The 23,416-nt window shown below is 30.5% G+C and overlaps 1 long non-coding RNA gene across 2 annotated transcripts; it reads right to left on the bottom strand.

The window, feature by feature from the left end:
- Nucleotides 1-9,505: 9,505 nt before the first annotated feature.
- Nucleotides 9,506-11,639, bottom strand: LOC105133748 (uncharacterized). Of its 2 annotated transcripts, none has more exons than XR_843855.1 (3): nt 11,616-11,639; nt 11,158-11,384; nt 9,506-9,769 (listed from the first exon to the last, which is right to left on the bottom strand). It is a non-coding gene; the product is annotated as an uncharacterized LOC105133748 (long non-coding RNA). The 2 variants fall into 2 exon arrangements; XR_843856.1 differs by having other exon boundaries at nt 11,158-11,481; nt 11,616-11,634.
- Nucleotides 11,640-23,416: the final 11,777 nt, after the last annotated feature.

The following is a 23,416-nucleotide window of genomic DNA, read 5'->3' as shown; positions in this document are numbered from 1 at the left end:
ATAGGGAAGGTAGGCAATAGAGGAGAAAGAAGAAGAAAAAAATAAAAAAAGAAGGAGAAACAAGAAACAAGCAGGGACTGCCTTTTAGTCTTTGCTTTATTTTTTTGCATATAGAATCTGCAAAATAGGGAAGAAAAGAATGAAGTAACCAATAGAGAAAGAATGACAAAGACACAGAGGAAAGAAAAAAATAGATGCAAATACAAAACAGAAGGAAAAAGGTTTGAAACAGACTGAGACGGACTGATCAAGCATCATGTTTTCATCATTACTGTAGCTTCTTCGTTTCCGCCTCTAGGTTTGCTCTCTTCTCCTCTTTGGATGCTTTGTTTTTCATTGTGTTTACATTGTTAGCGTGATCTATTTGTATTTGTTTTATTTTGTGTTTGTTGTGTTTACATTGTTAGCGTGATCTATTTGCATTTGTTTTATTTTGTGTTTGTACTATTCAAGTGAATTAATTCACTTGAACAGTAGCTCACCATTTTTTGAGAGGAATGCACCCATTCAAGTGAATTAATTCACTTGAATAGTAGCTCACCATTTTTTTAAGAGGAATGCACCTTTTTTGTGTCCAGATAGGTCACTTGCCCAAGCAAGTGGCCCGGTTGGACCTACTATTTTCTTTTTTTTTTCTTTAAAAAAAATAAAAGAAAGAGAAAGAGATTTATGATTTTCTGGCATGTTTATTTTAAGGTCTAAATTTTTTTTATGTTGTAAAAAAATATAAATCTCATATTTAGAATATCTGATTTTTGATATAATATGACAAATATACATAAATATATATCAAAAAAAAATTTCTTGTGTGTTGCATATGGAAAATACTCTAACATGTTTTGAACGCTCTTTTTTATGTAAAAAAATATTAGAAGTTTTGAAAATATATTTTCGCATGAATTTCTTAAACAAAACAAAAATTATTTTCTTGTATTTTTAAATTTTACAACATGTTTGTAAAACTCCAAAGGTGCTGGCCAATATTCTAAAAAAATAAAAAAATTATTTTGGAGGAAATAAAGGGGAAAAAAAGTTTAGACACGCAATATTGAACTGTCGTTGTGTATGAAGGATGACAAAATATTCGTAAACATTATACGAAAAAATGTTCGCAAACATTATTGCTATTGGTGATTATACGTGGGCACCATTGTCTGGAGTCTTACCTGATCATAATTGTCGCACCCTTACAACGAGAGCACGATGTCGCGGGGTCCCTCGATTGATTTTGGTTTTTTTTGTTTGTTTTGGAAATAAAGGAGTGGCCATCTAGTATTTTGATCACTAGAAACCCTAACTGGTGTTTTAAAGATTCTAAAATAAGGGACTGGTTGCGTAAAGAGAAGGTATTAACACCCCTAATACACCCTACTTAAGGTAAGCTGCTTGGTGCTTAGTTTGCTTTATAATTGCTACGGTGTTGGTGTTTTTTAATCCCATTAGTTTTTCTAAGTTTGATTTAAACTAAATTTATTATGATAGAAATACAAAGAGATTCCATGTGCTTTAAAAGCTCATTTTTTCCTTAGTATTTCAAGAGTTTATGACTCGTAAATTGCAAGGAGGAGTGACAAAAATTAAAAAATCTAGGGCGCTTTAAAAACTTATTTTTGCCTTAGTGTTTTATACTCTCGCGGCTCGTAAACCATGGAGTAAAAAATTAAAATGTCCTTGAATATAATCAAGGTTTTTTTCAAGAATGTGTGGTGACTTATTATTCCTAAAAAAATATTTTGGATATTACCCATTTGGGTTTCTTTATCCAAACATTAGCAACGAATAATAAAAAGTTATTCCCAATAATATTTTGGATATTTATCGATTTAGGATTTCTTTATCCAAACATTAACAGTGAATAATAACAAGTTATTCCCAATAATATTTTTTATATTTATCCCTTTGGGATTTCTTTTTAAAACATTAACGGTGAATAATAAATGAATTCTCTCAAAATAAGATTTTTGTAGTTTTTTGAATATTGGACAATACCCTTTAGAGTTTTACAAATATGTTGTAAAATCCAAAAATGCAAGAAAATAATTTTTCTTGTGTTTAAAAAATCCATGCAAAAACATATTTTTGAAACTTTCAATATTTTTTGCATAAAAAAGAGTGTTCAAAACATGTTAGGATATTGGTCGAATGCAACACATAAGAAAATATTTTTGTTTTGTTTTTCAGACACACACACACACACGAATATATATATATATATATATATATATATATATATATATATCATGGAAAAACTTGGTATTTTAATACTATATTTTTATATCCACAATATAAAAATAAAAAAACCATAAAATAAATACACAAAAAAACACAACAATATCACTCATTTTTTTTGGGCTGGGTCCAGCTCGGCCCATGTGGCTGGGCTAACCCAGCAAACTTAGCCGAGTCATTTGCCCAAGCCACTAACTTGGCTGAGCAAATAAAAAGGAACATGCATGAGTTTCCTCACATGTGCTTGCCTGGTTACTGTTCAAGAGAATTATAATTCACTTGAACAGTACAAAACACAAATATGAATTCATGCAACGAGATGAGAAGAACAGACCTGTAGGCAAAAATAAAGGGATGATGGTGATGTTGAAGGCGCAACAGCTAGTCTATCAGTGTTGTCTTCTATTTTGGCTCTTTCCTCTTTATTATCTATTGGCGTCCCTCTTATGAGCTTTATCTCCGTATCTTTGTTCCACTCTCTCTACTAGTTTTAGCTCTTCTATCCTATATTTTGTTTTGTAGATCCTGCGCTGAAATAGGAGAAGGAGATGGCACAACAACTTCTGCACATGGCCAGTGGTTACTGATTCTGGAAGACAAAAATGGCCACGCTGCTTTAAGCCTTTTTTTCCTTGTTTCTTTCTATTTTCTTCTCTTCTCTTTTTATCTTTCTCTATTCTGCTTTCCTTTTCCTTTTTCTCTTTTCACAGTAACGAAATAGAAATTCCTTTTATCCTCTGCGTTTTATCTCTACTCTCTTTGTTCTCTTTTTATTTTTTTTGCTGATTCTATTTTCCTTCTCCTATTGCCTGCCTCTCAGTGGAGATGATGAGGGAGATGGCGATGAAAGCATGTTATGCTGGTTGAGTTCACGCCCTATGATGAGGGAGATGGCGATGAAAGCATGTCTAGTTCACACCCCTGCCTCTGTATTTTTTTTTGCTTTCAATAGTGTAGTTCTGCTCTCTTTTTTGTTCTTTTTGTTCCTCTCCTTTCTGTCCTCTTTCTCTCTCTGTTTTTTTTTTCTTTCCCCCCCTCTTTAGGTCAGCAAAGGCAGCGTATATATAGTCTATACACAACTTTTATTAGGAAAGATTCAATGTGTTAATCTAGGATGCAAATCCCAGCTGATTTGCAACTAAATAATTAAAATGAGGAAACTACAATATTCTCATTGATTATATGTTGATTCTTGTATTTCTTTCCAATATTAACACATCATCTCAGACATCTATGTTTGGGATAAGATCACAACCATTAAATGATGGTGAGGTTATTCTCTTTATAGCATTTTCCAGTTGTCAAAAGTTGCAGTTTCCTATGAATTATAGCTGCATAAAAACATGATTTTTCTTATTAGGTGTGGTAGAAATCCCGTCATAAATGATGATCCACCCCCCTTTCCAGCTTTTAATATCCTTCTTCAATTAAACCTCTCATTTTAGCACTTTTCAATTTAGTCTTTGGTCCAAACAAATCCCTCGAATCAAGCTTGACCTTTGGTCCAAACAAATCCCTCGAATCAAGATTGACAACTTGGGCAAAAATCCTTCTTGCGGCAGGAATCCTTACTTTCACACATGATATTGAAATGAGAATATCTTAAGCTTTTGATATTGAAATGAAGTGATTTAAAAGCCCAAATTTATCTACATATCCCGGACTACAACTTTGATGGGGATTCGAAGTGAAATAAATTTATTTTGAATAATAGAATTGCAACCAAACTCGGCTGAAAACCCTGTCATGGTAGGATTCTATGTTTTCATACTAGATATTAAAATGGAAATATCTTGAGCTTCTGATATCAAAATCAAGTAATTTAAAAGCTCAAATTTATTTACGTGTCATGGACTATAAATTTTATGAAGGATTCAAAGTGAGATAAAATCGTTTTGAATAACAGAATTGCAACCAAACTCGGCTGGAAACCTTCTCGCGGTAGGATTCTATGTTTTCATGATAGATTTCAAACAGGAATATCTTGAGCTTCTGATATCGAAATCAACCAATTCAGAAGCCCAAATTCATCTATATGTCCTGGACTATAAATTTAATGGAGGATTCAAAGTGAGCTAAAATCATTTTAGATAATAGAATCTGGCAGGGATCTAGTTGGTTATAAAAGTTTTTTTTATTTGACAATGCTGAGTATCCAAATCTAACTGAGAGTCTGCCCTAAGAACAGTGACCCTTAGGACCCAATAAAGGTGCAGGTCAATTCTTCAATATCTCATCAGTGATAGCATATAGCTAAAATGGTCCGATATCGTACAAAACCAAGTTAGAATTAGAGTCTAAGTTAGAACAAAAAATTACAACAACAAAAGAACCAATTTTTTTTTGTTCAAATTCTGAGGGATTTATCCAATCATAAAAAATAGATAAATAAGGAACAAATTTAACATTATAAAGACTCTTGATCAATCTAAGAAAACCTAACAATTTTGGCAGCAAATGGGAAGGATAAAGAGAGCAGAAAATAACTCAAACATGATTTAAAAAAAATATTTCATTCTCTACTTTTGTCAATCTTCCAGCAAACATGAGTTAAACTCCTACACTCAGTTCAAAAGAGGTATACACCGTCTCTAGCATGTAGGTCCAAAAATGAGTAACAATAATAATATCAATATTGATGGCAATTAACATGCACATGTTGAACAACCAAGTAGTGGGAAGAAGGAAGCGATGATTCTAAAAAGGATAAGATTTCAAAAAAAATTGATGATATTTGCAACACAGTTAAAAGGGTTAATATGTCTACCAATAGTAACAGCCACAGTAGTGGAAAAAGGAAAGAAAGAGAATGGTTTGAGGTTCAAGCTGGGAAAAAAAAGGAATTATGAAATTGGGTTTCAACTACTGTCATGGTGGGATCAAATGATTGACAACATGTTAAACAATAGTGATTCCAAGTCTATAAATAAAGATCATGAAGGGTGTAGTATTCGTGAGGTTATGACCGAGCTTCACTCAATTGAAGGAGTTTATATAGGTGATGATTTTCATGGGTTTGCTACTGAGTTTTTAGGTTTGAGAAGGAATAAAGAAATGTGGCAAACTGTGGGCAATATGGAAAACAAGATGAAATGGTTGTAGAGAATGTATATATGGCGTAAAAGACCTTAGACCGAGAGGTATATATTACTCCCAAATGCCTGCTTTCATATATTTATTGCTAATAATATTATTTAAATTGTTATTTAACATGTTTTAAAATTACTTGCCATTTATATAAATTTGTAGATTAATAAAGTTGCAGATTTTTCAAGCTGATATAGAGCAATAAATTAATTTATGTTGGTTTGGGAACCTCTATAAATTAAACAATTAACATTATAATGAGATGACATCTGTAATTAATTAGGTTATGGAGCATTAATATTTATTATGTACTGATTATGGATTGTATTTTAATGTAGTTTGAAACTATAATGTTATTTAAGAATTGTTGAGTGTTATTAGTTGTGATATGAGACAAAACGATGTACCATGAATTACATCAGTTTATGATGTGAACAATGCTTTTAGTTTTTAACTAATAAATATGCTGGTTAATGATGCAAATCAAGTGTATTGTTTCATTTGACAATAAATTTCATTGATAAATTCCAATGCTCTGGAAATGTACTATAATAAATTGTATCATTTCAATAAAAAAAAATTAAAATTAGATTGGAAAGGGATTAACGGGAAAGAAAATAAAAGAATATGCAAAAGGTTAGATATATTAAACGCAATGGCTGAAAAATCACTCGTCACAGTATATACCTACAAGGTATAAAACAAGTAAAAAAAAATACAAATTGATAATGAACCACCCTAAATAGAGGAAAAAGGAAGGAAACACAGGCATAAAAACAAAGGCACCATCACATAGTTCCCTCGTCACCGCCACGATAACCAGACTAACCAAACGGGTGGAGACAAGATACAGGACAACCCAAAATTTGATCTATGAAACACAATGGTAAGGTTGCTCACCATTTTTGTTCTATAAGAGAGCCGAATAATAGCAGCAAGCAGAGGTTGAAACAGGGGCACCACCACATGGCTTCCTCTTCACCGCGATGATAACCACCTTCAGTCATTGTCCTAAGCATTAGCACCACCATAAGCGGAGAACAACCATCCAAAACAAACATAAGAAGTAGCAAAGATAAAGATAAAAAAGAAAACCAGAAATAGTTAACGAGGAAAAAAGATCGGTTTCTATCGGCCAAGCAGTGCCCTCTGTTCACCATCAGCCACCACTGTTGCGACCGTCAGGCAGACATCACAATCGCATAGGGTAGCTTCGTCTTGCTGTTTCTCTTCCCTTTTTTCTTCTTTGTCTACAAAATTTCCAAGCGGCATCCACTGTTCACATGCTATGTGAACAGTGGATGTCAGGTGGAATTTGTGCAGAGGCCGACTGAGCTAGAACAAACTGATATGTTTTGGACTGGGTCCGACCCAATAAATAAAAAATAAATTGAAAAAAAAATCGTTAAAAATACTATCAAAATATTACTTTTCAAAAGATATCGACACAATAATGTTTAGCAGTATTCATTTGTTTATCTATGTAGCAGTATACATATGGACGATGAGAGTTTTAATACAATATTCAATAAAGATCTGGATGATGATTATGAAAACATAATAGTGCATGTTGTTGATCATATTAATTGTCGTGATGATTATGACAACGGTGGCTGAGGTGGGGATGCTAATGATAGGGTAAAGGATAACGATGACGATGATGATAGTGATGAAGATGATGAATCATTTTGGATGTGAGAATTTGATAAGAAAAAGGTTAATTGTGTGCACAGCTAGGGCCATATATATGTATTATATTAATTATATGTATAAAGAACCATGTATACCTTGGTTAACCGAAGTTTTACTAGGATATTGAAAATGATATGAGAACATGTTTAGAATGGATACATCAACTTTGTTGAGCTTATGCAGTGATTTAGAAATAAGGTATGGGTTAAAACCTTTAAGAAGGATGAGCGTGATTGAAAAAGTGGTTATATTTCTGTATACAATAGCACTTGAAGCATCGAATAGGGAGGTTGAAGAGCATTTTCAATATTCGGGTGAAACTGTAAGTAGATGCATCAAAGAAGTCTTAATAGTAGTATATTTGTTTGCAGTAAATGTCATAAAACTAAAGGACCTGAATTTTAGAAGCACTCGTTGCGACCGTCAGGCAGACATCACAATCGTCAGGCAGATATATGCCTCATTTCAAGGTCAGACAAATGTTTGTTGATGTTGGCAATGTGAAATTTGGATAAATTTTTTGCATGTTTGTAATTGATGAGTTTATATTGTCAATGGTTTTCAAGTAGAATTATATTGGTGCAATTGATGGAACACATGTGTGAGCTTGCATATCAAATGAAAATCAAATTCCATTTATCAAAAAAAAAATATACCGACTTAAAACATAATAGATGCTTGTAGTTTTGATATGCAGTTCACGTTTGTGTGGGTAAGATAGAAAGACAGTGCCTATAATACATGTATTTTTCTTGAGGCTATTGACATATTAAATTTCCTAAACCACTAGAAGTTAGTTATACAATATAACTTGTTATGTAATTATAAGTTTAATAATTTGTGAAATTCTTATTAATCATTAGAAAAATGTAAATGTTGTTTGTAATTACAAGTAAGTGCTATCTGATTGATTCTAGATATCTCAATGAGTATGGGTATTTAGGTCCATATAAAGGTCAGAAATATCACTTACAAGAATTTCAGCATCGTGGACAACCAAGAAATCAGCAAGAAGTTTTTAATCATGTACACTCATCACTATGTAACGTAATAGAATGTTCTTTTAGAGTATAGAAACAGAGGTAAAGGATTCTACAAAACATGTCTGCTTACCAATACAAAACGCAAGTTGAAATTGTAGTGGCATTAATGACAATACAGAATTACATTAAAAGGAGATCGAATGATGACGTTGTATTTGTAGAATTTGACTGCAGTTTTAATTTTATTCTTGATGATATTTTACTCGATATTGTTGCACGCTTAAGAAGCCAGAAAAACTATAGTTAAGGTAGGATGAATTTCGTATGTGATGAAATTGCAGATTGTTTAATGGGACAGTGAAAAATACTTTATATGAAGTATTTTTATTTGATAATGTAATAACAGTAGTTAAATCTAAAATATTTTAATAAAAAAATCATATATATATATATATATTAGTTATTTTTTACCCTAAATCTGAAAAGCTTGATTGTTTGGCATTATGACAGAGATAAAGAATTAAAATGCTTTTCGCTTTGAGATATATCTTTTGAATTTTTTTTAAAAAAAAATATGTTTGACATCAATACAAGAAAACAATTTAAAAATATTTAAAGAAATTATTTTAAGTACCCAAAAAATAGAAATAAAAATTCATAATTTTTTGAAATGCCGTTCATACTGTGTTCCTAAATGGTTACCAAACACACGAAATTACTTTTTATTTAAACTCAATTTTAATTACAGTTTTAACCAAATAGCTATTAAATTAAATTAATCTCAACTAAAAATATTTTTTTAAAAAATAACTTAATCATAAATATCACTGCAATACCAAACACACTAAATGATGATTGAAGTCCCGGTTTTTTCTTGGTCTAAACAGTGAAGCTGATAAAAAACTCTTTCGGTTTTTCAGTGGGTGTTCATTTGAAGTTTCGATAATTATTTTCATCATCATTACACCCCGCATGACCTAAACGATCAAGCCAAAAAAAAAAAAAATCTATTGGTCAAATAACTTGTTAAAGGGATAAGCATTCTCTGCCCCTGCTTTGTAGCTGACAATTAGATGGAACCGATTGTATCAACAAATTCGTCGTCTTCCTTGAATGACCAAGTTTTTTCACTCATTCTCAATCACGATAATAGCCTTTAACTTCAGAACTCAGAATGGAGGAGCTTTGTGAAGGGCTGCCTCGAACATCAATAAATCCAAGAAAAAAAACCCTAAAATGTTCATCCACGAAACAAATGTGAACGAGACAATCCGTGTGTAAAAATTCCCATAAAGATGCAGGCAGCTGCCGTTACTTGTAAGCAATGTATTCTAGTGTGCAAAACCCTCACAATCCACACATTCTGAACTTGCTGTTATAATGCAGGAACATTAGCAATGGCTTAACTACACTGTGAGCAAAGATAGATGGATAGAATTATTGGAGTCATTGCTCTACAATATGATATGCAAAATAAAGTTTGAAACATGATAGTTAAAATAGACACCAGAAAATAAAGGTAAATATGCATGCTAGCTCTCCAGTTTTGAAGGTTGAAAGAGTCTTAGCACATTTCATTTAATAAGTTACAGATTCATGTTCCATTAAATGGATAATGTTTAGGAAAGTCCTCAGATTATAAAGTACATAATAACCAAATGCCATGAATGTAACATAATAACCAAATGCCATGAATGTTAAAGACCAGACACAAAAAAGCCTAAAAGCAGAAGCCACAGCACTCCTCCAACACACAGCAGCAACAAAGACAAGCCAAACTGCAAAGTATAGAGGTAAGAAAAGAAGTAAGATACATTTAGAGATTACAAATCATTAAGAAAGAATTTCAATCATCTTCTTGTATGTGGACAGAATGAAACTATCATGCACTAGGAGGATTTAGGTTGAATAGCACATTTGCTTTACAGGCTGGTCAATTTTAACAGGCTGGCTTAGTGCCTTCTACAAAAGATTAATCTAACATCAATTTTATATTCAGGACATGATCTCTAGTCTATTCATCACTTTCTTTGGTGTAGCCCAATGATTTGGGTCATTTGGATTCAATGTACAGGACCAATCCAAAATTTCTTTCCTTTTGTCTCAATCAGGGCAAGCACCAGGTGGTCTGCCAGCAAAGATGCTCGTGTGTGCAAGCTTAAAGCAAAGCTTTAGGGGCTGATACAGAGGTGTTTTCTGCTCTGGTCACTATCATGAGCTAGACATTAGGTGCAAACTTCTTATTGGGGTACAACAACGTTAATGAAAAGTAAAGTGCAAATTTGCTTCAGCATGATGTTTATAGGAATCAAGATGAGCAGTAGAAATTAAGCCGTGTAAGCAGATACAAAAGCAAACACAACAGTATCTTGAGTGCTAGGAAAGTATGAAACAATTCTAACCTTAATGTTCTTCTAATGGGTCTAAATTGAAAGGAAGTTTATTTTTTTGAGGCTCCTTTTCATCTGAAGTTTTGGATGTAGTGCTTTAACTCAATCTCTTCATGATGCATTCCATATCAGTTCATGATGAATTTACCTGCGTACTTAGTGGAGTTTCCTCTGTCATGGATTGCTTTAAGAGGCTTGATTGCATATGCTTTTGCAAAATTCTTTTTTTTTAAGATTCATATGGCTGTGGCGTGCAATTAGATTAAACAAGCTAGGTTTCGGCTTTCGCAGAGATGTTCTCTGGCGAAATTGCCAGAGGAGACGGAAACTTGGACGTAGGGCAACTTAAAAGAGTCGAAGGTTAGGAGTTAAGTTTGATCGACGTTTAGAGTTGTTTCGAGACTTCTAGCTTATTTTTCACATTTACATGCATGCATGAGAGAGAGAGAGGGAGTTATTAAACACATGCATATTTCGATCCAGTAAAGGTTCTAGCTAGATCACCAGTTTTCAATTCTAGCATTAAGTCAATGACTGGAGTGACAGATAAAATATATTAATCAGACAAAACAAGTGAACCTCTAAGAATTAACACCTCCTCTTCATGTAACAAATTCCAAGGGCTCAATAACACGGGGAAAATTAATTTCAATGGAAGCTGAAACCCAAATGAGATGCACTCCAGAAAATTGTAGAACAAGAAACAAATTGAATGAATAATCATGCTTTTAAAAGATGAGGAGCCAAAAATTAATAGCGGTAGATATCACACGTACCATCCTCTTAGGAATGAACAGCAACCACTACTGTCATCATGATCATGATGGACAAGTGGTGTGTGTGGAGGTGGAGGAGGAGGTTGGGGTACAGGGCCTTCATAGAAATAGCTTTGATAGCCAGGTGGAGGCGGTGCAGGAACTGGCGGTGGAGGCGGTGGAGGCGGTGGAGGCGGTGGGCGGCGGCGGCGGCGGAAAATCTTGGGGAGGATATGGAGGTGGAATCCCTGAATTTCACAAAATATGATCACAAAAAATTGCATATGCAGCCGTATTTTCTTTAATCCATAGACAGCTAAGTCAAGCAAGCATTGCTAAGTAGTTCTGTAAAGTATATCAAATAAAAGGATAACAGAAGTTCCATCATGATTAGATCATTAAGAGAAACATCAATTCCGTAAAAAGGAAAATTGAATGAAACATAAACATTAAAACAAGGTAAACTCTTGGAGACTTACCCGGTGGCGGTGGTGAATGAGGTTAATATAATTTTTTGTCTAGGGTTATTAGTTATCATTATAATAATTGGGGACAATTTTGTTTTTCTAAATTTTTAACACACTATAAAATAAATAAATTATCTTTAAAAATAAAATTTATTTAATTGATATTTTAAAGATTTTTTTTTTAATTTTCATTATATTTTTTTGTTATAATTAAGTTGATCAAAAAAGATTTAATATTTTAATAAAAATTAAATATAATATAAGATTAAAATTAGCTGACATGTGACATATGAATTATATGCACTAGTATATATATCGTTCTATTGTTTTTAGGCAATGCATATGACACGATAAAAAATAATCTTTATTTATGTTGTTGGAATTATATTAACTGACCCTTTTTTTTAGGTGGTGTTCTATTGTTTTTAGGCAATGCATATGACGATAAAAAATAATCTTCATTAATGTTGGAATCATATTAACTGACCCTTTTTTTTTAGGTGGCGGTGGTACATTTAGTTTATTGATTTTTAATTTGGTGTTTATAGTTTTTTTTTTTCCATTCTTTTCTCTTTCCTACTTAATTTCATGTTTGACTCTCTAAATTTTTAAAGTAGACATTCAATTTGTTTTTCCTTTGTAATTGCTCTATGTTTTTTTTTTATTATTATTTATTTTATTTAAAGTAATTTATAAAATTAATTTTTTTTTTTAATTTTATCCTCTAATTTTTTTATCTGTCATATTTGGTTCATATTATTTTGATTTCTACTTGTTTTATTTGAGATAGCTTTTAAATTTGATTTTTTTTTTATGTTTTTTTCCTTTTTTAATTATTATTAATTTTTTTTTGAATATTTTTCTTAATTGAATTTAATTTTGAATTTCATCTTTCAATATTCAATTTAATTTTATTTTTATGTTAAATTTGATCTTTATTTTTTTATTGCTATTTGTTTTGTTTTGAATAATTTTTTATTAAAATTTTTCTTTTCAATTTCATCCCTTAACATTTTATTGCTCAGAATTTTATTGATCAAGAATTTGACTTCATGATTATTTCAAGTTTTCCTTTTAAGAGATAATCCTGATCTCAAGATCAAAGTTATGGGTTTAGCTAGTTAGCTCGAATTGATTTATGTTTTTTTTTTTTAATTTCATCATTTAATATTGAGTTTGTTAAAAATTAAGTTTCATTATTTGTTTATTTTTTTTTTCTGTAAAATTATCTTGATCTTATGTGTCGAATCATGAATTTAGTAAATTAACTTAAAATAATTTAAGCTATTTTTTGTTTTTAATTAACTTAAAATAATTTAAGCTATTTTTTATTTTTTTATTTTTTTATCATATTATTATATTAACTAAATTTACCGAATCCAGTCAAGTATATAGCCTGATTCTCATATTTTTCTTACTTTTTTTTTAAAACATTACTATCTCCTGAGAATCATTTTTTATGTTAGAAATGGTTGGGTCCAATGTGTGGCATTGCAATGATCACTCATCTAGTAACATCCTAAAAAAATTGCAATGTTGTTCTTGTGATACATGAGCATTTGCATTTAAGTTGTAGTTCAGCCCGCATCAATTATATGATGAGTCTGGATTGAAAATGAAAAGGATAATCGTCTCTAAATGTTTGACATATTATTATGAAGTCATGGTAAATAAAAAATAAAAAATATATAGTGATATAAAAATTATTTTAAAAAAGAAATATAATATAAACTAAAAGAAATAACTAATAGGCAAATAAATAGAGAAAAAAAACATAATAAAAAATCAAAAGATCTCTCTATCCAGTTAAATTGAAATAACTCTATTTATAGGTCAAAAGATACATAAGTAATAAATCTATATATAAATGTATTTTATATATGATAAATAAATAGAATAAAAAAAAATGAATGTGTTTTGTTGATTGCGAGTCCAACCTTAGATGCCTCTCCTAATTTCAAAGAAAATATCCTAATTAGTACCTGGAACCATTTTAAGTCATTATTCGAAATTAATTTTGCTAGGCATTAATTTTCAAAATTCTACTAGAAAACAATACATTTATAACTAATTTTGCTCCTTTATGGAACATAATATTTACTTTTTTGAAACCATATATTAGATTTGCAACACCAGATATTATAATAACATTTGATTTAACTAACTTTAGCTAAGAAAAATGTATTTTATTTGTTGGAACAATGTGTGTTGTAATGCCTGTCAAACATAGATCCCTGGTATTGATTCTAAATAAATCAATTTTTTTACATGTTGATATAAAATCAAAAGAAATATATACATATATAAGATGGATACCTATTTAATAATATATTCTTAACGTAACATGCAGCAGTTCAGATGACTATTATCTATCTGTGACATTTTCAAATTAAGATAGTTTCCTAGTTTAGACCAACTTTCCCATACAAATTGAAAGAGGATGCCAAAGGGAAGGGTTATTTCGAGACTGGATTAAGAGCTTGATTTCAGAGTTGGAAATTCTTGCTTTAATCCAACCCAAGAGCTTGGTGTATCCAAACTAGGCCCATTGCTTCTTTTGGTCAGCACCCAGCAGATCGCTTGAGCCTCATGGAACTGATATTGAAGGGAAATGAGCCCAAGAGGTAAAAAAAAAAACAAAAATAGCCTCATGGAACTGATATTGAAGGGAAATAAGCCCAAGAGGGAAAAAATAAAAAAGTAATTGAGAAAGCTTAATGCAAGGTAAAATTAGAATTTCACCATACATGATCAAATATCAATTGAAATGAACGGCAACACTTTAAAAATCTATTTTAAATTTAGTCTTCCCCAAGATGTTAGTGCCTGTCACATAGTTGTTGGACATTATGCATTTATAATGGACTGTGTGCATGTGCATTGCTTTCCCTTTTGGATCATCGAACGGTCCATGTCCATGTAGCGCGCTGCCTTTTAGAGCAATAATTTGAAGATGGGCCCGGGACACAATACCAGAGGCCCTAGCCTTCTGCTAGCTCGTGACATCCAGGCTGTTCTGAATAGTATATGTAATGGGCTTTTGCGGATGGATTATTATAAGCTCAGTACGCTGCGAGGTACGGGCAAATAATTCCTGACCCCATTGTTCCTTCCTTGTCTTTTTAGCTCACCTTCTTCTCCTGGAATCCAACCTGAATTCACTTCTTTCGACCTGGTGATGTCTGGGAAAAGAGATTGCCGGGAATTCAACAAATATTTCTTTTCTTTTTTTATTAGAGATTATATAGTATTTATGGTGGTTGATAATGCCGTTCATGAATGCTCAATTGAAAATGATTGTATATGTATATATATTTTATCTTTTTATATTAACACTCATTTAAAGGAGATTACAAATCTGCCGCAACACCCTCGTCAATATGCTGGTTTAAAAATTCACAAGGCAGTGTGAATAACTCAAAAGGGAGTATTTTAAGATCAAGTTTTTGCTTGCTTGAACAAAAAGAAGGGACGAGATATCAAAAGCAACTGCAATGACTCCTTGAATATAAATAAATTGATGATAAATGTATGTGAACTAATTAAGACATAGCTTATATGGATTTCAAATGCACTCTTAATAGTTAATTTGCTTGAAAAATATTCTAAATATTTGTTAATTTTATATAAAAAATTTTCAAGTAAAATTTTTTTAATAGTTGACTTAAAAAATATTTTTAATAATGGTGGTGGAAGATAAAGAAAAGGTAAAAGTGAGATGATTATAGTGATACTAATAAGATGATAATGATAGTGGAGGAAGATAAGGAAAATGTGATAGTAAGATCATCATGGTGATAATAGTGAGATGATAATGATGATGGTAAATATGGGATTGTGAAGGAGAAGGTGATAATGGTGATGGTAAATATGGGATTTGAAATCTTTGCTTGAAAGCTATTTTAGATCTATAAAAATATAGAATTGAGAAGTTTTATTTGATTATTTTTTTAAGATATATTAAAACGTGTTTGGTGAAAAATTGATTAGGATACTTTTCTTTTTGGAAAATAATCTATATTGGTATAATCATTGAGATGTGAAATGCATTGTAGATGTGTTAATCTATAGATTAATTATATAAGATAAAGAACTGGAGTGTGCTAAACATGTGATTTAATAAAAAAATCAAAAATAATTTTTAGACTGATTATTGAATTATATTTAAATTCATTCAAGAGATTTTCCAAGCCTATTTGGACAAGTATTGATTGGATATAGCTATTTGAAATCAAGAAAACCCTCAAATTAATTTCAAAAGTTGTTGTTTATGCTATTTTTTAAAGTTAATTTTAAATGTTAATTATTTCTCCTCCTTAGTTTTGAATTGTTTTGCTGTGTCAGATTTTGCTTATTTTTTTCAACAGAATTTATGAATTAAAAGTCTTCAAGAATGTATCAGAGTTTCTTCTATAATTTTTTTCATAGTTGAAATTTGTAATATGAGGCTTGAGAACCTTAATTGTTTTCTCTAAATCCTAGCACTATACGCTCCTGAACATAACACGCATAAAGAAAGTTTCAGAACATTGTATATGCATCAAGAGAACACAAATTTAGAACAAGAGACCAACTTAACCTGCACCACCCTTTTCTATATGCTCTCTTTTTATAGTGCACCATGCAACCTTGATGAAAAGGGAGATCATGACATTCATGTTTCTATCAAAAGTTAGGGCAACGGAAGAAGTATCGTTAACTTTTTTTGAAATGTTAATATCATCTCCCCCTTATCAAATCCGTCACAGCTTAGATTCCTTTCTGCTGTCAAGCAAAAGGTTTCCTTGTTTTGTTCTTAGGGTCCCTACTTCTTCATTTAATTCCAGCTATGACTGACCTACTCCCGTGGACCATCTCTAAAGCATCTCTGCGTGCGTCTGAGTTCGAATATTTTAGGACGAAGGGCCTCACCTTCTCAGACCAAGCAACTGTGCCATGTCTCATCTTTTTGCATGCCGGACTTTCCTTTTATAAGCGTTGTATTTCGAGCTTCATACATTGTCAATTTTCACTTTCTTGAATCTTTTGGCATAGCTAGGAACTTATTCTTGTCTGTAATACAAATTTGTTTATGCTGGGCTGTTTATAAATGAAAAGAATATCCATATGATGGATCAATATTTTTACCCCTTCATAAATAATACAAGGTGATAATCTATTGATAGAAGAAGGCTTCTATCGATACTTAACATCTCTAGATTTAGTAGAATATTATGCTCAGATAATATGAATTTAACTTTGTCTAATATCTTTTGACATAGCTATGAACCGGGCTCGGGTGGATAAAACTTTAACAAGCTATCAGATCCAACATTTTTTAATTTGGTTGCATGTAAAGTCTAATTAGACATAACACTTCAACCCAAATACTCACACTGTAGGCTCAGGACAACACTCCCGAGTTTGGGCGCTAGGCTTCGAGCATGCCCCTAGCTCCTTATTGGCTGAGGCAACACACTTGAGCTAGGTGCAAGGTCCACGCCCAACACCTTGTGAGCCTAAGAGAGGAGCTTAAGCTTGAGTGCCTCGAGGGCTTGGGTAGCTCACCCATGCCTAGGTGTTGAGCCCTCACTTAATCTACTTTGAGCTTATACATTATACTTGAGTCTAGATGCTAGACTTATACCAAACACCCCTTAACCTTAGATGTGAAGTCTAAGCCCAAACACAGAGCATGTACCTAGAGTCTTGTAGGCTTTGATGCTAAACTTGAGACCAAGTATTGAGTTTATGCCTAACGCTCTCATGAGCTTAAGCAATATGACTGGGTTTAAGCGTTAAACATATACCAATCACAACTTGGATTTAATGTGTGTTGTAGCCCCCTTTAAACTTAACTTTGTAGCATGAGTCCAACCACTTTTATCTCTTATTAATACATATATAAGAGATTATATAAGAGATATTTATTTTCTATTAATATTTATATTAAATATATTTATCTCTTATTAATATATGTATATAAAATATTTACCCATCATTAATGCTATCAGGGCAAAGTGACTCTTCAATCTTTTTATTTAAATAAAAAGACAAGGTATATAGATTATAAATACTTATTAAATTATTAAAGATAAAAGATTTATAATCTATATTCTTAATAAAAATATTTTTTAAATTTTTAGAGTATTTATTATATCAAATAAAAACAAACACTTTTATTCTAGATAATTATTTATTCTCTTATTTATTATAGTTATTTGTTTAAATATCACTAATTTTATTATTTAAGAATTCTTAAATTTCATCAAAAAAATATTATTTTTTATGTTACATGCTTTTTATATCAAGCGACAAATTTTATAAATAATAAATAATAGATTATCTTACTAAAATATGTGATTAACCCATAATACAACAGCTATAAATACTTATTCCTAGATATTTTTGAGTTCTCAAACATGACCACCATCACCCTTCTTGCATCTGTACTGGAAGTGGTAAAAATGCCCAACTTGAGATTTGGTAAAGATAAAACGGTGGAAAGGTCGTATGGTGGCTAGGGACCTCGACACACAGTGACTCCTGGGGTCTGAAAACTGAAAAAGCTGCTCATAATATTCCCTGTTTGTACTGTTAACTAGCATGATACCGTGGTGCGGGGAAATTGACATTAGATGTTTATAATTGAATATTGACAAATCATATATATATATATATATATATATATATCATTGTTACAATAATCGAGATATTTGCATACGTACATTAATAAAACAATATACAAAACGAATGATAATTAAATAACTAATGAAGTTAAAAACTGGGATCGACAGAAATCCAACGCAGACTATCTTTGTTTAATTTATACCATCAATAAATCTATTATCTTTTATATTTAAAAAAACACAGACTATCTTGTTTGATATAACAAAAACACCATTTTTTTTAATTATTGAGCTTTGGAAAACATGTATCAAATAAAAAAAAAATTAAGATAGCTTCTTAAATTTTTATTATAATATTAGAAGATTAACTAATTAATAAAAATTTATAATGCTTGGGTTTTTTTATTGTAACAATTCACAGTCAAATGATTACTTTGCCTTTATCAGGATGATTTATTCACAATATTTTATTGTTCATTATTATATTGATAAAAAATATAAAAAAGATTTTTTGTATTTATAAAGTTCAAATGACTATATTACTATTTAAATCAGAGAGTTTTAAAATTGATTTCTTTCTGTTTTTATGATAAAATGATATAATTATTTTAAAAGTAAAAATTTTATTATTATTATTATATCATTAAATAAAAAAAAATTATTATTCCATAACTTATCTACAATTTCATCATATATGAAATTCATATGATAAAAACTATAGTTTTTATAGTTTTTTTGTGCAAAATCAGTAAAATATCTTCAAAAACAAATTAAAATTGTGATTAAATTCTACAAATATCATGTCATCATGTGATATTTTTATAATTTATGTAGTATTATTAAATACTATTAAACATTATTTTTTTAAGTAAAATATAATTTTAAAAAATTAATTTTTTTTACCGGGCCGAACACGGTCTATTAGGATACTGTTCAAGTGAACAGTGCCTAGATAATTATTCACCTGATAAACACAAGAAGAAGCAGCTCTCAATTGCTTCGTGGAACCGACGGTTTCAATTCAAAAAACATGGGTTCCACACAAACAGTTAAGTGTTTGTGTTAAGTTTTTTTTTTTGTTATCAAACATGATGTTTATGTGGTCGGCTTTAAACGCTAAAGCTATCACGTAAACAAACACCTTCTAAATTAGCTCAAAAATAACCTTCTTTAATAAGCTTAAATTTAAGGTTTCACATGTTATGAGTTTAGAAAATTGATTCAAATTTAGGAGATCCTTATAGACTTACTTGATTTTCTTTACGGACTTACTTGATTTTTTCTCCTTTTATTAAGAACATGTTTTTTCAATTTTAGCCTTCGATGTTTATTTAATTGGAGATTAAGCTCCATTATTTTCCATTATTTTTTTCTTTTTTAGTTTTTTATTAATTTTAAAAATAACCTGAGTTATTTCAAGTATTTTTATTCGTTATTCTTTTTTTAAAAAAATTATTTTTGAATTAAATTAAATTAATTTATTAAATATAAGTATGAGATGTTCACTTCATAATATTTTATTTAGTTTATTTTCAGGGTCGTTGCTCGAATAATGCATACAGTTTCTTTTGATGTTATCATGTAGCCATTTAAATTAGTGTTAGAACCATCTTGGCGAGCTTTTTTTAGTAGGGGGATAGGGAGTCCTTAATAAATTTTGTTTTTCTTATCTCTAGTATGATATTGTCACTTTATTTTTTATAATTAATTAATATTTTTTTAATTATATTATTAAATTAATTGAGTCTATTAAACTCAACCAAGGTAATAATCTGAATCTTAAATATTTTTACTTCTTTAAAAATCCTAACATGAAATTTAACCTATTTTGCAGCTCAGTGCATAACATATGTCTAGTTATTTACTACAATTAAACCAACAATTGAAAACAAACAAAAAATTGTACAGTATGTTCTGCTCCCCTTTTCTCATGAGTACTTAATTTTCGGCTTATCAAGTAAACAAAAAAAACCTCTCTATCTCTTTCTGTTTTTATTTTTATTTTTATGATGAATTTCTCATTCACAAAGAAACTCGAATTATTAATTATTAGTAAAATGTTATAAACAAATCCTTGCAAAAGAAAATGAAGAGAAAAAAATAGCATTTTATAAAGGCAAAATTACCTTATCATCCTTATATTTTATTCTATTCTACATTTTACCTTCATTGTTTTTAAAATTACAAAAAGCATGTTAAAGAAAAATATAAATTAATTGAAGTGATCAAAATAACCCCATATAGAAACTTAATTTCCAATTCCAAACAAGTTTAGCATCTGCATTCACTGCATAGATAATCCTCGACAAGACACCAACTACCCATAAACAAGCAAGTGTTTAACTGAAAACCATGGTCAGGTCACAACAAACAATAAAGATTGTTGTTTTGATTTCTACAATTTATTGCTGTTTTGGTTTCCAGATTCCATTTATTAATGCTACACTTTAGAATTTCTACAATTTATTGCTGTTTTGGTTTCTAGATTCCATTTATTGCCATGTATCGAAAGGACAAATGCCTTGGTTTGTTGGAAGACCTGGGGGAAGATGGTATACAAAACGAATGTAGCAGTGACACAGACTGACAGAAGGAAAACCTAGACTGAAGTGGCACAAGGTGTTTCCTCTTTCCTCGCCACCCTTCGTTTCCCAACACAGACACACACCACTTTGTATAAATACGTTGTGTTTTGATGGAGTTGCTAAATAGATTACTGGTTGCTAGACCTCAAGTAGAGGGAATGGTGAATTATAAAGAATAGGATTGATGCGTGTCCGATCGGTGTATGTCAAAGACTTTTCAGCTTTTTTTTTGCTTTTTTGCAGGAATGTAATCATTTGTTACATGAAAAATTTTAGCGCAAAATCATTTATATGCTTTGTTGTGATATCTTGTAGTCTATCTGAATTATCTATAACAATTTAGTTCTTAATTTGCTGATCTTTAATGATGTTTATAATTTAAAATTTCATCGTTTAGCTCAATGACTTGAAGTTAAATTTTAAAATTATATTTATACATGTATTGATCTAACTAGATATTTAAATTCCGTGAAGAAGTGATTCATAATTTAATTACTTTTTTTTGTTGTTTCTTTGTTTTTTTACTGTAATTTTTTTTAATCAGTTTATTATTTTTTCAATGTCATTGATTAAATCTTCTCAATCTTTTCACTTGACTACTATTAAAAAAATAATAAAGAATAGGATTGACCTGACCAGGGAGGAAAAGCCTTCTGGATATGAGCGTTGCACAAACAAACAATAAGAGAAACCCGGTTCTCTAAAACACGAAACTGCGGCTGCAGAACAGCACATAAGGATGGTTTCTCACGCCCGAACCATGGCCCAACGAGACTCCAAACCTGGATCCATAGCAACCCGTTTGAAACAATTTGTCGTCGATTATAAAAATAAAGATTGAGAACTATTTATCATCTCTTGGTCATCTTCTGTTCGGTTTTCTTCATTATCGATGTGGGTTTCTTGTTAATTGAATTGGAATTGAACTTGATTGAAATAAAAATTGGGTTTTTTTAAAAGATTTTTTGTTCTAACTTTTGATTTTTTTATTGTTGTTTTTATGTAAAGCTTTATAAACTTATAAAAATCTCAATTATTTTTTATATAATTTTTAAAATAACAAAAAAAAGTATAAAATAAAATAAAATACACAACGAAGTGATTTCCTATTAAAGAACTTAGTGAGACTTTTAAGAATGCCCATCCAACGTCCATGCATTTCTAGCCAAGCATTGAATAATTAAAGCTTTGACGGCAAAATGTTATAAATGCAACCGCATTTAAAACGTTCTAGTTTACAAACGTAGAACCTGACGACGAAGTGCTGACTTCTCCAATCCTCCCGTACTTTTCAAAGTAAAAATCTGCGTCCGGTGGTTGCAAACTCAAATCCGCAATATCATAATTAGAAAAGAAATTTATCGAGAAATAAAACACTGGAAAAGTAGGCATTAATTAATTTCCGTAAGAGAACGGAAAGAAGACTTGGGAGTTTTTTTTTTCTAACACGAAAACTTGGGACTTCTGGACACCCAACAACGTGATCATAAGCTATGTCTACTAATTATTGCATTGTTAGGTTGACTAAACCTAATTAACTAACACCTTAAAGGCGACAGATTCTAACGTGGTTCAGCACAATTGAATTTGAATTTTTCTCAATTAATTGTCTCAAATCAAACCCCATTTTGTACGGTGAAAGGTTGTCTGGAACGGTTCTTGAAACAATTGCGGTTTAAGAAATTGTTTTTTAAAATTAATTTTATTTAAAAATATTTTTAAATAGTATTTTTTAAATTTTAAAAAAATATTTTTAATTTCAATAAGCCAAAACAACTCATAAAAATTTTAAAAAATAATTTTTTTAAAAAGCACTGCCTGACCAAAAGCTACCAACGCCCCCATGAATTGCGTTGGCAGGTCGTCGATCTAGATCTGGAAGAAGAAATCTGGATGCCATTTTTACCTTTTGAAAAGTAGTCTGTATTGTAGGAGTAAAATAGTCAAACGCTGATGTCCCCTTCCGTAATTCTCATCTTATGCGAATATCTCAGATGTTCAGACCACTAATTTGAATTTTGAAGGCCTGAAATTACAACCTGTAAACTAGAGTCAGATATGGAATGGCATCAATACAGATTGCTATTGGTTATAGGATCATGAAGATTAATTAGAATTTTTTTTATTGTTTGGAATTTTTTTATTAAATTTAATTTTTATTATTTTAAAAATAAAAAAATATGAAAAGGTTTTTTTTGCCGATTCCTTGGGTGCCTTGGACTAAATTTAACTTGCTAAATTTAATAGCAAAGTAATAAACCAAGATTTTTTTAGTATATTTTTATTAAAAAAACATTAAATAAAAAATATATAAATATAATTTTACTAATAATCAGGTGTCTTGAGCTAGCACATAATAGCACTAAACACACTTTAGTAAAGACACACTAGTTCTAGCCAAAAACAAATTTTATCATGAATGGATTTGATAATATGTCAAGCTTAAACGTGCTAGCTTATAAATATATTATTTAACAATACTTTCACAATGTGCACAATATTCTAATTTTGATAATTTAATTATTTATAAATAAACAAATTTTCATTCATATTAGGATTCTATATAATGATTTTATAGAAACAATATTGTGATAATTGATATAATTATTTTTATTTTTAT

This window comes from Populus euphratica, unplaced genomic scaffold (assembly GCF_000495115.2).
Source record: "Populus euphratica unplaced genomic scaffold, PopEup_1.0 scaffold37.1, whole genome shotgun sequence".
Classification (NCBI taxonomy): Eukaryota; Viridiplantae; Streptophyta; class Magnoliopsida; order Malpighiales; family Salicaceae; genus Populus; species Populus euphratica.
The sequence above is the reverse complement of the archived record's forward strand: the minus strand, read 5'-3'. Positions and strand labels throughout refer to the sequence as shown.